This window comes from Lissotriton helveticus, chromosome 7 (genome assembly GCF_964261635.1).
Source record: "Lissotriton helveticus chromosome 7, aLisHel1.1, whole genome shotgun sequence".
NCBI classification, from domain to species: Eukaryota; Metazoa; Chordata; class Amphibia; order Caudata; family Salamandridae; genus Lissotriton; species Lissotriton helveticus.
In genome coordinates, this window is record NC_136068.1 from 1,073,532,853 (window position 1) to 1,073,545,452 (window position 12,600).

The 12,600-nt window shown below is 45.4% G+C and overlaps 1 protein-coding gene across 4 annotated transcripts in view; it reads right to left on the reverse strand.

Moving 5' to 3' along the window:
- The window catches only part of TBC1D16 (TBC1 domain family member 16), a 785,234-nt gene that overhangs the window by 583,291 nt on the left and 189,343 nt on the right, over positions 1–12,600 (reverse strand). The gene's annotated exons all lie outside the window — the stretch shown is intronic.

The following is a 12,600-nucleotide window of genomic DNA, read 5'->3' on the forward strand; positions in this document are numbered from 1 at the left end:
AGATGTAATATGCCAAAGCGTCTACTACAGTATTAAATTCAAAAATCTAAGAATATAAAGTGACAAGTTCTTTATCTTTCCAAAATATAAATGTGATGGAGACACAAAGCCCTCATTGGACCACTCCACGCTCACTTCCAAATCTACATAATGATACTCTTACCAATGTCCCATATACGAAAACAAGGTAATTTCAAATAAAACTACTATAAAATACCCGTAACCGTATGTTGAGGTCTTCTGCACTCAGCAGGAGCTAATCTCCTTACACTTAAACGAGCATAGATGAGACATTAGACCTCATACTCCTACATTAAGAGGGCCCTTTGCAGTCCACATCATTATTAAAAAATTTCAGAACAAGAGTAACAGGGTACAATTCAGACATTTTCCATTGCAGAGTGGTTTACGGGAGGGATACCATCACCAAACGGCATGGTCTGTGGGAAGAAGTCAATTTTACTCAGGTTAGCCAGCAGTGACAGCACGTTTCTTACATGTACATAATGACAAAATATTGTGCGGCACTGTGCCCAAGAGTGGACCTGACCGCTAGCCAGTGATGGAAATGGAAAACAGAAATTACTGCAGAAACGATGTGTAGTAACGAGGGGAGGAGTTTTGTAAAGCGGAGTCTGACAGTCGACTTATGCATTTGTTTTTTTTTAGAAACTCTACAGCAAAGAATCAAAAATGTGTATTTTATGTAAATAGCTAAGTGGGTTACTGATTTTGACACAAAGACCCTTTAGTTACTTGCAGTTTAAAAAGTTGGAATCCTAATATAGCACTCTGAACTATGATCCCTGATACGGCTCGATAATAACTGCTGTATTTGAGATTCGGCTGGATTCCCCACATTCCCTTCGCTGCCTGTAACAAAAGTCTGGTCTGAGATTTATTTCAAATTGTATCTTACGATAAGAGGTGCTAAATCCTAACCCTTTAAGAAATATTGTCAGTGAGTTTTTTTAGTACACTCAAATTGTATTGCATTAATTTAGTGCTTACTACCCTTATGTGGGGCACAGAAGTGCTAACCTACATGGGCAGCAAACTAAGCCATGTAAAGGTGTGTGGTTGGAAGAGGATGGTCTTTTTTTTGTGATTCTTTGAAGGAAGTGTTTCCATGTTGTGCGTTATTACCATCAAGGTGCTGGTATCGTGTTTTGGAACGCAACACGTAGCAGTGTGGAAGATAATGAGGTGTGAGAGACAGATGTGCAGTTTATGGATTTCAGTAATTTATCTGCATATTTCTTATACTCGTAGTCTATTTAGCTGGTCACTGCATTGGTTATCCAACCTGAAATTTTGTTGATAGCTTTGGTCCAGAGTGGCATGGTTGGAGAAAGAGAGAGAAAGTGGAGGAATCTGCTGGGGTGGATATTGTTGCCATCATCTCATATCAGAGTGTCTTAGTGAGATGTAAAGTAGCGGTCATAGTGTACAGTTATGTGGAGCCTGCAGTAGTGAACTAGATTAAAGTCCTCCAATTGATCAGGAGTGTGTGACCGATATCTGCAGTTATTTCATGGCTGTTCATTTGGTGATGACTGGTTTATTGCCTCTGTAAAGTACTGGTGATGGGCAAGCCCGCAAATATGTCTAATGTGACAGTAAGAGGTGTAAGTTACAGTTGTCTGCCGACTGCTGAGTGTTATGGTATTAGTATCAGTGTAGGCCAGAAACTTTACATATGAATTGAAATAACTAAATAATACACTGGCAAATCACGAGTCAGTCCTTCTTAGATTATCTGCATTTAGAAAGTACTTTGCTGCTTGGGTTGTTTCCTGTGAGCTGGAAGCTGGATATTGAGTTGAAGGTGCAATTGTCTAACCAGTTTCTCTCTCCAATATGTGAGAAGATGTAGTGATCTTGGAACTTGCTATGTTTTGCAACTGCCTTCTAAAATGTATGTGCTCCTGAATGCGTTGAATGCTGGCAGGTAATGACCTCCAGAAGTTGGTGACTTGTACTGAGAAAGCAGCGTCCCCCTATGAATTTTCTTATGATACAGTGTTACAATAAGTGGCTCAAACCTGGAGCGCAGTGTCCCATTTTGTTTGTATTGCTTGTATTTAACTTATATGCTTGGTGGTACTTCTCCTAGGGAGGCTCTGCTGGCAGTGTGAAGTACCTTCAACATGGTCATTCTAGCTATAGGTAGCCAGTGGAGTAATTAAAAGACTGAAGTCATGTGTTCTGTTGGGTGGAGAAGAAGTGAAGGAGTATTTTGTATGAGTTGTATTTTTGCGTATAACGATAGGCTGTTGGCATAGTCAAGCTCGGAGATCACAAGTGTGAGGATGGCTTGCAGTTTGTTGCTATCCAAGGTATGTTAAGATGAGACGCAGTGTTTTCATTGAATAGAAGGCACTTTTCGCGACATCGTTACCATTATATCAAGGATGAATTCATGGTTACTCCTAGGTTTCTGACTTCTCTTGAAGTTGCTGTAGGGGCAGGGCTCGACAAATCTAAAAAATCTTACTTGACCTGCAGGTCGAGTAAGTACACTTTTCTACTCGACCTAACCTCAATTGAACTTGACCCACAAATTGGCACCTGGCACTGAAAAGGCAGATATCACTCGCCAGGCCAGTCAAATAGGCCAGAAAACTGGCTCGCCCTTGAAGAAATATACTCGCATTTGCAAGCGGTCTAGTACATTTGTCGAGCCCTGAGGGGTCTCAATCCCCTTCGACCATATGGTGGAGGGCAGGTATTTTTGTCATTGTCCTTAAGTCACGATCTCGATCCTTGAGTTTCGGATGGTTAGTCATCTTCCGTGTGTTTATGGCAGAAAGGCAGTCACTAAGTTTTGAGCTGTAGAGGTCTTTCGGACCATCTATTTTTAAACAGATTTGGGTGTTACATGCATAGTTGTAACAGGTGAGGTTGAATAATTTAATCGGGCTTTGTAAGGAGGTTATGCAGATGTTCAATAATAGATGGGAAACAATGGAACCCTGATGGAAGCTGGGTCTGAGGAGCTGATGTGAAAGGTATTAGGTAAACTACACTTTGTCTGAGATAAAAAAAATCAATTTTAGAGCATTTTCACATACTCAGATGGAGCCTTTGTAGGAGTGTGTGATGGTGGAAAGTGTCAAATGTACCTGATAAATCCAGAAGACATAGGGTGGCCCCTCCTTTCCTACCCACAGTGAGTTTTAGTTCATCCCAAATTAATAAGATGGCTGATTCTGCGCCTCTGTCTGGTCGGAAGCCAGACTACCATTACGTTCTGTAAAATTAGAAAGTTGAGTAAACACTGCTCTTTCAATTATTTTTCGTAGGAATGGTCCATTTGATGTGAGCTTGTAGTTTGCGGAGTCGGATAAGACAAGGTTTTTATTCTTGAGAAGTGGTCTAATGTAGGAGGTTTTCAGCGCGGGGGAATTAACCTAGTTCTAGGGACTTGTAGACTAGGCATCTACTACTACCTCTGCAAAAGGTTATGCAAAGGATATCTTTAAATATTTTCAAATGTTCTGAGTCTGAGGGTGATCCTAATGGTCTGCTCATCATGACAATGTTGAGGAAATCTTTTTCTGAAAGGGTATTGAAAGTAAGTATTGATTGACTATTACTTTTGTTTCTTTCTATGGTGGTTAGGTCATGTGTTTGTGTGGCATTGTCTATGTTCTCTTTTAGGTCATTTTATATCTTTTTAATTGTTGAGATCAATTCCATGTAGATTTTGTCACAGAAGACTTGAGATTGTGCGCTTTCAGTTTTTTTTGCACTCCGAATTGCAGAATTCTGCTAGAATCTTGTGGAATTCTTCGGAAGGGTAGTCGGCTTCAGTTATGCGTATGGACTTATGTGGCTTTTTGTGGTACTGATGGCTCTTCTGTAGGCTCTGTGATAGTGGCGTAGTGTGCTTTTATCGGTCTCATCTGCGGATTTTCTTCACTTGCATTGTAGTTTGTCGAGTTGTGTTTTCATTCTTGTAATGTTGTAATTAATCCATGTGGTGTTCTGATTGTGGTCAACCCTGGCTGTAGATTTTATTTGTATCTGTTTGCCCAGTACAGTGGCAATCCATAGAAGGTGTGCATCTTTGAGTTGGATGTTTATTAGGGAATTTGCAAGATGCGAGATGAGTTTTCGGATGCCTAGTTTTTTACATACCTGCACAATCCTTTCTTGCTGTTAGTTTTTGGTGTCTTTGAAGTGTTGTTGATAAGTAGGTTGATCTCAAAAGTGACAATGTTATGGTCACTCCGGCTTATGGGGAGGAGTTGTCTGTAACAGTGGTTGTCCCATGGGTTCAAAATTAACAACTAGAGTGAACCCAGCAGAGTGGGTTGGGCTAGAACAATTTTATGCAGGTTGCAGACCTGAAGGTTGGTTGTGAAAGCTGTGGTTGTGGTTAGATTCTTATCAAACCATATGTTTGGTTCTCCTAGAATATATAGGTTTGGTTGGCCTAGAAGCGTGTTGTTCACTGTATCTAGTAAAACATCTTTAAAGTTTACACTGCTATCTGCTGGTCTTTATATTAAGAGAAAGGAATAAGCTATAGATGGAACGGACATCTTCTCATTACAGATTCACAGCCACCCATGGTGTGTATTTCAATATTTTATATTTTTAGTGATGTTCTATGGATGGCAGCCAGGTCCGCTGCAATATTAAGTAAGTGAGTTTTATTGTTTAGTTAATAAAAACCTTAACAATTTTCACATAAAAGGCATAGTTCAGCAAAATCCGTGATTACAAGATAGAAAATCATATCATGTCATTAATTCCTGGTTAATATAAAACAATAAAAAGACAAAAGCTTCGATTTTGCGATCGGGCATAACATTTTTGTCTTAAACTATTTAGGAATACAAATTTGCAACTAGTTGAGAATTCGATCAGTGTACACACATATTACTTGGGTCCTGGAATATTAGACTGGAGTCCTGGGTGCATTACTAGCTTAAGTTGTCAAACAAGATTCAGTCTCACTTAGCAGCTTGACCAATGCAACCTCTAAGGGATGATTCAATGTGCAGAAATTAAGAAGGTAAGTACGAACTCTATTATTGACCTTAAGCTTTTTTTCATATTTGTATTTATTTATATTTTTAAGTTTGCATATTGAAATCACAGTAAGTGCCTGGTGCATTATAAATGAAGATGGATGACTAAGCTTCTTGGTTTATTGAAAAGCCAAAACAATAAGTTATACAGTTTTAAAATTATGTGTTTACCATAAAAGGAATAAAGAAGGCGATAGTGTGTGTGGGAGTCTGCTTTAATAAGTAACAAATCCAGGTTTGAAGCTTTGTAAAAAATAAGACAGTGCTTGACCGATAGGGGTTGGCTGATCAAGTCGAGGTGTCTGCGTACGGCAGATTGGAGAGAGGAAACCCTCCCATTCTTGGAGCATGTGATTTGCAATTTTTGTTGATGAGAAAATCTGGTGGTATGGTTTTGTGGCACGTGGGTGAAAAGTCTTTAATGAGCAATGTTTCTGTAATGAAGGGGAGGTCTGATGTGGTTCTGAAAGTAGGTAAAAAAATGTTTACACAATTTTTCTTCATGCATTCTGTGTTGAAGAGTAAGCATTTCACCAGTTGTGATTCTTTCCTATTCTTGTTATGGTGCTTTGAGGGGGGGGTGTGGTGTAGTGCAGGAGGAAGAACAGGGGTTTGGTGTGTGTGTGTGTGTGAGTTTGAGGTTGTCAGGATACAATTTGGGATGGACGTAGTCCTTAAAGGGTCCTCTGGTCTCAGCAGGTAGGCACTGGAGCACCAGGTTCCAGGGCGAGTGGTCTTGATTCCAGTGGGTGATGTCCCCACTCTCCAGTCCTGATATCAACAGGCAGAAGTCGTGCTGATCTTATTCAGACTTGTGTACAGCTCCAGTTTGACATATTTGGGAGTTTATAGTGCCCCTTTTTATAACCGTTTCCAGACACAAACGCTATTTAGCGTCTTAGTCTTTGAAGTTTGTGCTGTGGGGGGTACCCACTTCAAGTGCCCACTGCTCTGTCCTGTCCTTTGTCCAGGAAGCAGTCCGTAACGGCAGGAGTGAGACAGCTCTTGATAGGCCCACAACACAGGCCAATGGAGTGTCTAGAGGACCACATCTGGATGTCAGCCTCACTGATATATGCCTATAAAAAAAAGTTACATAGACTCTCAGCCTTACACTTAGATTTCCTGTGGACATCGGTACCTGTCTCTCTCTGACTCACCCTGGTATCTAAAAAGAAAACACTTCTAACTCTCCATCATGCCTGTTTCCTTACAAACCTCATCAGTTTCATCTCCTTCCTCAGATAAGCTCATATCCATAGACCAGTGACCTTTTCAGAATCAGCAGGTAGGCATGCTTCTAAGCACTGGGCGGACCCTCACCTACTCAAGCAAAAAGTGAATGGCTGATATCAGTACAGGTCAAATAGCAGTCCTTTAATTAATCTGTTGAGTGATCCCTTCTTTGGTCATGAAATTAAAGCTGGAACAAAGTGAGGTGGTTATGTTCTTACTTTTATGTACATTTTTATGGGATGTGGATCCACTTTCTCATTCTTTAAAACCGATTTGGGTTGGTGCCTTTTCAAATGTTACTGCCAGGCTGTTCTCCTGACATAGCCTTGGTGTAAAGCAATACTTTTCACAACAGGTAGCACTGGGTCAGACTTCCAAAACATGGGCACAATGAAATATGAAATATTTGTGCTGGCTGTCATTAGCCTTCTTGAAGCAGTAATCAGGGATAGAAAAGAGGGCAGGCTCAAATGATAAACTTCCTCAACTTGCACAGAAGAAACTGCAGTCCCACCCATCACCCCTACTATAGACCAAGTTGAAGTGGTCAGGAAGAACTCATCAGCAGCCCTTTGCTAACTAAGTCTTATTGGAATTTCTAAAGGTAGCAGCCCTGTATCCATCCTTCTCACTTTAGTGTCTGGACTGCCACCCTGCAGCCACAAAAATGCACGCAATACACTTCCATTGCCTATGGAAGCAGTCTTCATCCTCCATCTTGTGCCATGCCAACCCAGGGGCACCCAAGATGGATCGCACTTGTGTCAGCACTCTGACCCACAGACAGACACACAATGTTGGTGCAAGGTTCTGGGTTTTACAGTATTACTTTACAAGGGAAGGGTTAGTAGACCACTGTCTCACTTGCAGAGAAAAAGTTCTGGTTATAGTGTAGATCCCAAACCATGATCTGCGTCAGTCTTCGCCTTACGCAATACACCCATAACAGGGATAGTAATCCACTAAATGAAGGTATGCTTGGTATACCACTTCACGTCACAGGACAGGTCAGGGAACTCACATGGAACTCGCATTGTCATGGACAGGCCTTGGCCACTGTGAATAAAGTTGATTAGTGTGATGTCAGGGTCAAAATAAGTCAGGTTATCAATTTTACAAGAAGTTAGACACTCAGGGAAGGGATACACCCCCAGTCTCCATACAGGGGAAATCCTGTACCAAAATAAAGTATTTAAGAAAGCCCAAATTACCTGTTGCCAAAATTCCAAGAAGCCCAAAATATGGTGGCCCCATCTATTTTTTTTTTGTTTGCGGACAGGATTTTGATCTTGTAATAACTGTGCCCCCAACTCTTCACTGCCTTATCATTAGAAACAAAGGTGTATTCTACAAGTCATGACTGAAACCTTCTGTGTGTTACATATAGATTGTGCCATAGAAATAGAAGACACCTCATGGATACACTAATAGCGAAGTAGGGTAATTTTCACAGCAGCCGCAGGCTTCTAATTATTGGTGTACTTCTCTTCTGTGCACATAAGGGGCTGCTGAACAGTGCTATTCTTCCTACAACTAACTTTTCCTACTGTTCCACAGCCTTGGATTTTTTAACCACACTCTAATCCACTTGACCGAATATCATACAAATGTACTTTTCCTTGATATGACCACCACAAATAGTAAACTTTAATTTGTTTAACTTGTCTATGTAAAGCACTTAGGTAGCTAGTTATTGGATGGGTTTCCAATGCTTTTATATTGCCCATTGAATGGAATGAACTTCCCCAAAGCTTGGAGGTACTCAGTAGCCAACCTGCTGTATCTATTACCCAAACACACACCAGGGTAGTAAAATTGACCACACAAGCAGGAAAGAAGGAGCAGGAGAGGGAAGTGGGTGTAAACCAGGGGTTCAGCTTTGTGAGCAAACAGGCTCGAGGGAGAGTTAGAAGTGCTTAATAATTAGATGCCAGGGAAAAACCAGAGAGAGACAGGTACCCATGTCCACAGACCAATGCACTGAGGCTGACATACAAAGAGGAATATATAGGCACAGATGTAATACCACACAAAGCAGATCAATCAAACACATGTGTGCCCAGAGTAAGGGGACTGACATATAGAAAGGATGATGAGTGTTTGGATGTAGTTTTAATGTCCATTTATTATTTAATAAAAACGTTGATTAATCAAATTTGGAGAAAAAAATAGTGCTCAACACCCGCTCCGTCCACAGACACGCCGTCGAACTCTGGAACCTCCTCGACACCACATCTCCAGACGTTGCCTTCCTCACGGAAACATGGATGAACGCCTCCTCAGCACCCGACATCGCCATCGCCATCCCGGAGGGCTACAAGATCACCCGGAGAGACCGCACCAACCAGACGGGAGGAGGCATCGCCATCATCCACAGGAACACCATTCGCATCACGACCAACACCGACGACACCCTGACAACCGCCGAACACCTGCACTTCCAGATCCACACCGACCCCAAGACCACCCTCAGAGGCACCCTCATCTACAGACCCCCGGGACCACGCACACAATTCAGCGAAGACATCGCCGACTTCATCAGCCCGCATGCCCTCCCCTCCGCTGACTACATCCTCCTCGGGGACCTCAACTTCCACCTGGAGAACAACAACGACCGCAACACCACCACCCTGCTGGACAACCTCGCCAACCTCGGTCTCAAGCAGCTAGTGAACACCCCCACCCACTACGCCGGACACACACTCGACCCAGTCTTCTCATCCAGCAAGGACATCATCTTCAGCCACGCCACCGGACTCCACTGGACGGACCACAGCTGCATCCACTTCAGCTTCAGAAGAACCACGATCCACCACCACCAGCAACAGGTTGCACGAAGAAGCTGGAACAAGATCACAGCCGACCAACTCGCCGCATCCCTGAGCCAGCACCCTCCCTCCAGCTCAGCGAACCCCAGCCAGGCCGCCGACAACCTCACGAAGTGGATCAGCAACTGCGCAGACGACCTCGCCCCACTGAGGACCCCGCCCAGCAGACCCGGCGGCAAGAAGGCCCCATGGTTCACCGACGAACTTAAGAGCTCCAAGAAGAACTGCCGAGCCCTCGAGAGAGCCTGGCGAAGAGACCCAACACCGGACAACATGACCACCCTCAAGCTCGCCACCCGAAAGCACCATCAACTGATCCACGCCACCAAGAAAACAGCATTCAAGGAACGGCTGGACAACAACGCACACAACAGCAAGGAACTCTTCAACATCGTGAAAGAGCTCTCCAACCCCAACGCCGGAAACAACGACATCACCCCATCGCAAGACCTCTGCAACTCCCTCGCCTCCGACTTCCACAACAAGGTCGCGGACATACACAACAGCTTCAGCACACAACCAACGCTCCCCACGACCACACCAATGCCCCCCACCACCACCCTCAGCGCCTGGACCCAGATCAGCACCGAAGACACCATCCGCACGATGAACTCCATCCACTCTGGATCTTCTACCGACCCCTGCCCTCGCCACGTCTTCAACAAGGCCGACGCTGTCATCGCACCCCATCTGCGGGACATCATCAACACCTCCTTCGACACCGCCACCTTCCCGGAGAGCTGGAAGCACGCCGAACTCAGCGCTCTACTAAAGAAACCAACAGCGGACCCCTCCAAACTCAAAAACTACCGCCCCATCTCGCTCCTCCCGTTCCCAGCCAAAGTCATCGAGAAGACTGTCAACAAGCAACTGGCCGCCTTCCTCGAGACGAATGGATCCCTCGACCTCTCACAGTCGGGCTTCAGGGCCAACCACAGCACCGAGACCGCCCTCATCGCTGCCACCGATGACATCCGAGCCCTGCTCGACAACGGAGAAAGAGCGGCCCTCATCCTCCTAGACCTCTCCGCAGCATTCGACACTGTCTGCCACCATAGCCTAGTGCAGCGCCTCAGCAACGTCGGAATCCAAGAGAAGGCACTGGAGTGGATCATCTCCTTCCTCGCTGGAAGGACACAGAGAGTCCGCCTCCCCCGTTCAGGTCAGAGGCCACCGGAGTCATCTGCGGCGTTCCTCAGGGCTCCTCGCTCAGCCCCACCCTCTTCAATGTCTACATGAGCCCCCTTGCGGCCATCGCACGCCAACACAACCTCAACATCATCTCCTACGCCGACGACACACAGCTGATCCTCTCCCTCACCAACGACCCCGCCAGAACCAACCTTCACGAAGGGATGAAAGACATAGCCGAGTGGATGATGACCAGCCGCCTGAAACTGAACTCAGACAAGACGGAAGTTCTCATCCTGGGCTCCTCGCCCTCCGCCTGGGACGACTCCTGGTGGCCACCCGCCCTGGGCCCCGACCCAAACCGACAGACCACGCACGCAACCTGGGCTTCATCCTGGACTCCTCCCTCTCCATGACCAGACAAGTCAACGCCGTCTCCTCGTCCTGCTTCAATATCCTGCGCATGCTACGTAAGATCTTCCGGTGGATCCCCACCGAGACCAGGAAGACGGTCACCCAGGCCCTCGTCACCAGCCGACTGGACTACGGCAACGCCCTCTACGCCGGAACCACCGCCAAGCTCCAGAAGAGACTCCAGCGAATCCAGAACGCCTCAGCCAGACTCATCCTCGACATCCCCCGACACAGCCACATCTCCGGACACCTGAGAGATCTGCACTGGCTCCCGGTCAACAAGAGAATCACCTTCCGTCTCCTCACCCACGCACACAAAGCCCTACACGACCAAGGCCCGAGATACCTCAACAGCCGCATCAACTTCTACACTCCCACACGCCAGCTCCGTTCAACCAGCCACGCCCTCGCCGCCGTCCCCCGCATCCGAAGAGCCACAACAGGAGGAAGGTCCTTCTCCTACCTGGCCGCCAAGACCTGGAACTCCCTCCCGACCCACCTCCGCCTGACCCGGGACCACCTCCCCTTCAGGAAACAGCTCAAGACCTGGCTGTTCGAGCAGTAGCAGACCCCCCCTCCCTTAGCGCCTTGAGACCCTCCGGGTGAGTAGTGCGCTATATAAATGCCATGATTGATTGATTGATTGATCTACTTCCAAATCAATTATGGATCTCTTTTTAGAGAAATCATTTCTGGTGAGTGATTTACTACTGACTAACATTCAGTCATTGAATCCTATAAAATAATCACGTCAGTAACACTGCTGTGTTCTCTACAAGCCCATTCCTTTCTTGGAATGCCGTTGATATAATCATACATATTGACCACTATAATACAGTACCTACAATTCGAATATTATTGTATGTGACACACAGGTTTACCAGACCTCTCCCCATCAACACCTAGCACTGTATAGAGTCCTGAGCTTTCCCTTTATGTAGCACTGCTATCAAAAGCATTGGTTAATTAAAGCAAATGCAGCTTGAAGATTGCACTGGTATATTAAACGAAAACTCAGAACATGGTCACAGTGGGAGCAGAGCCTGCCCCAATTCTTTCAAGGTTGTTCACTCGCAAACGACAGATACCCACCACGCTCACCATTAAACAGATGAAGCCCACCTCCTGGTGCTTTACGATCCCTCACACTTAGACTAAGGTTTTATAATGAACGTTTTTTAATGCGGCACACCCACTTCCGCCATCTCCCTTTTTTGACCAGCCCTATTTCATGACCTGAACCCCGACTCCGATGCCTACACTGTCCCTCATCAGAAACAACCCATTATCAGACCTAACAAGATGACCATCCTCCTATCTATTCAGTGCTGAACAGATCATTCTTCTTAACCTGAATCACACTATTTCTCAGTCACAGCTTCCACATGGTCTCAGTAAGTCCTTAACCAAGATCACCATAGGAGACCAACATGGCCTCTCAAACCCCCTGCACAAAAGCACCCAACTAACATCAAGGTCACTAGATATACCCCCTCATCCTGCTTCCACAAAGCCAACAAAACACTTTGTGTCCAGACTGAAATTACCCTTGGTATGCCATCAGTAACGCAGAAGTCCCCTTTCAGTCCATCTGTTGTATTGAGGTCTTCGCTCTCCTACGAATCCATTCTAGAGGCTCCGATCCAAAGATGCTGTAACACCTCTCCTTTGCTTCCACCATGGTACCCCGGAGGACTTCAGATTTCTTCTGTGCCATCTCACTGTCCCACAGGGCGTACATCCTATTGTCAAGAGGAGTCACTGATGTCTTTCTACTCCTCCTCTTTTTCTAGGACTATGACACTTTCAATTCTCTCAGGGTTTACACCACCTATTTGCCTCCCATTCCTTTGTAACTCTACAGGGGCACCACTGATGGAGAATTCACGGTTGCTGGAGGAAATCTGTAACAGGGCTGAAATCTCCTTCCTTCTGTGGGGTTACTACTG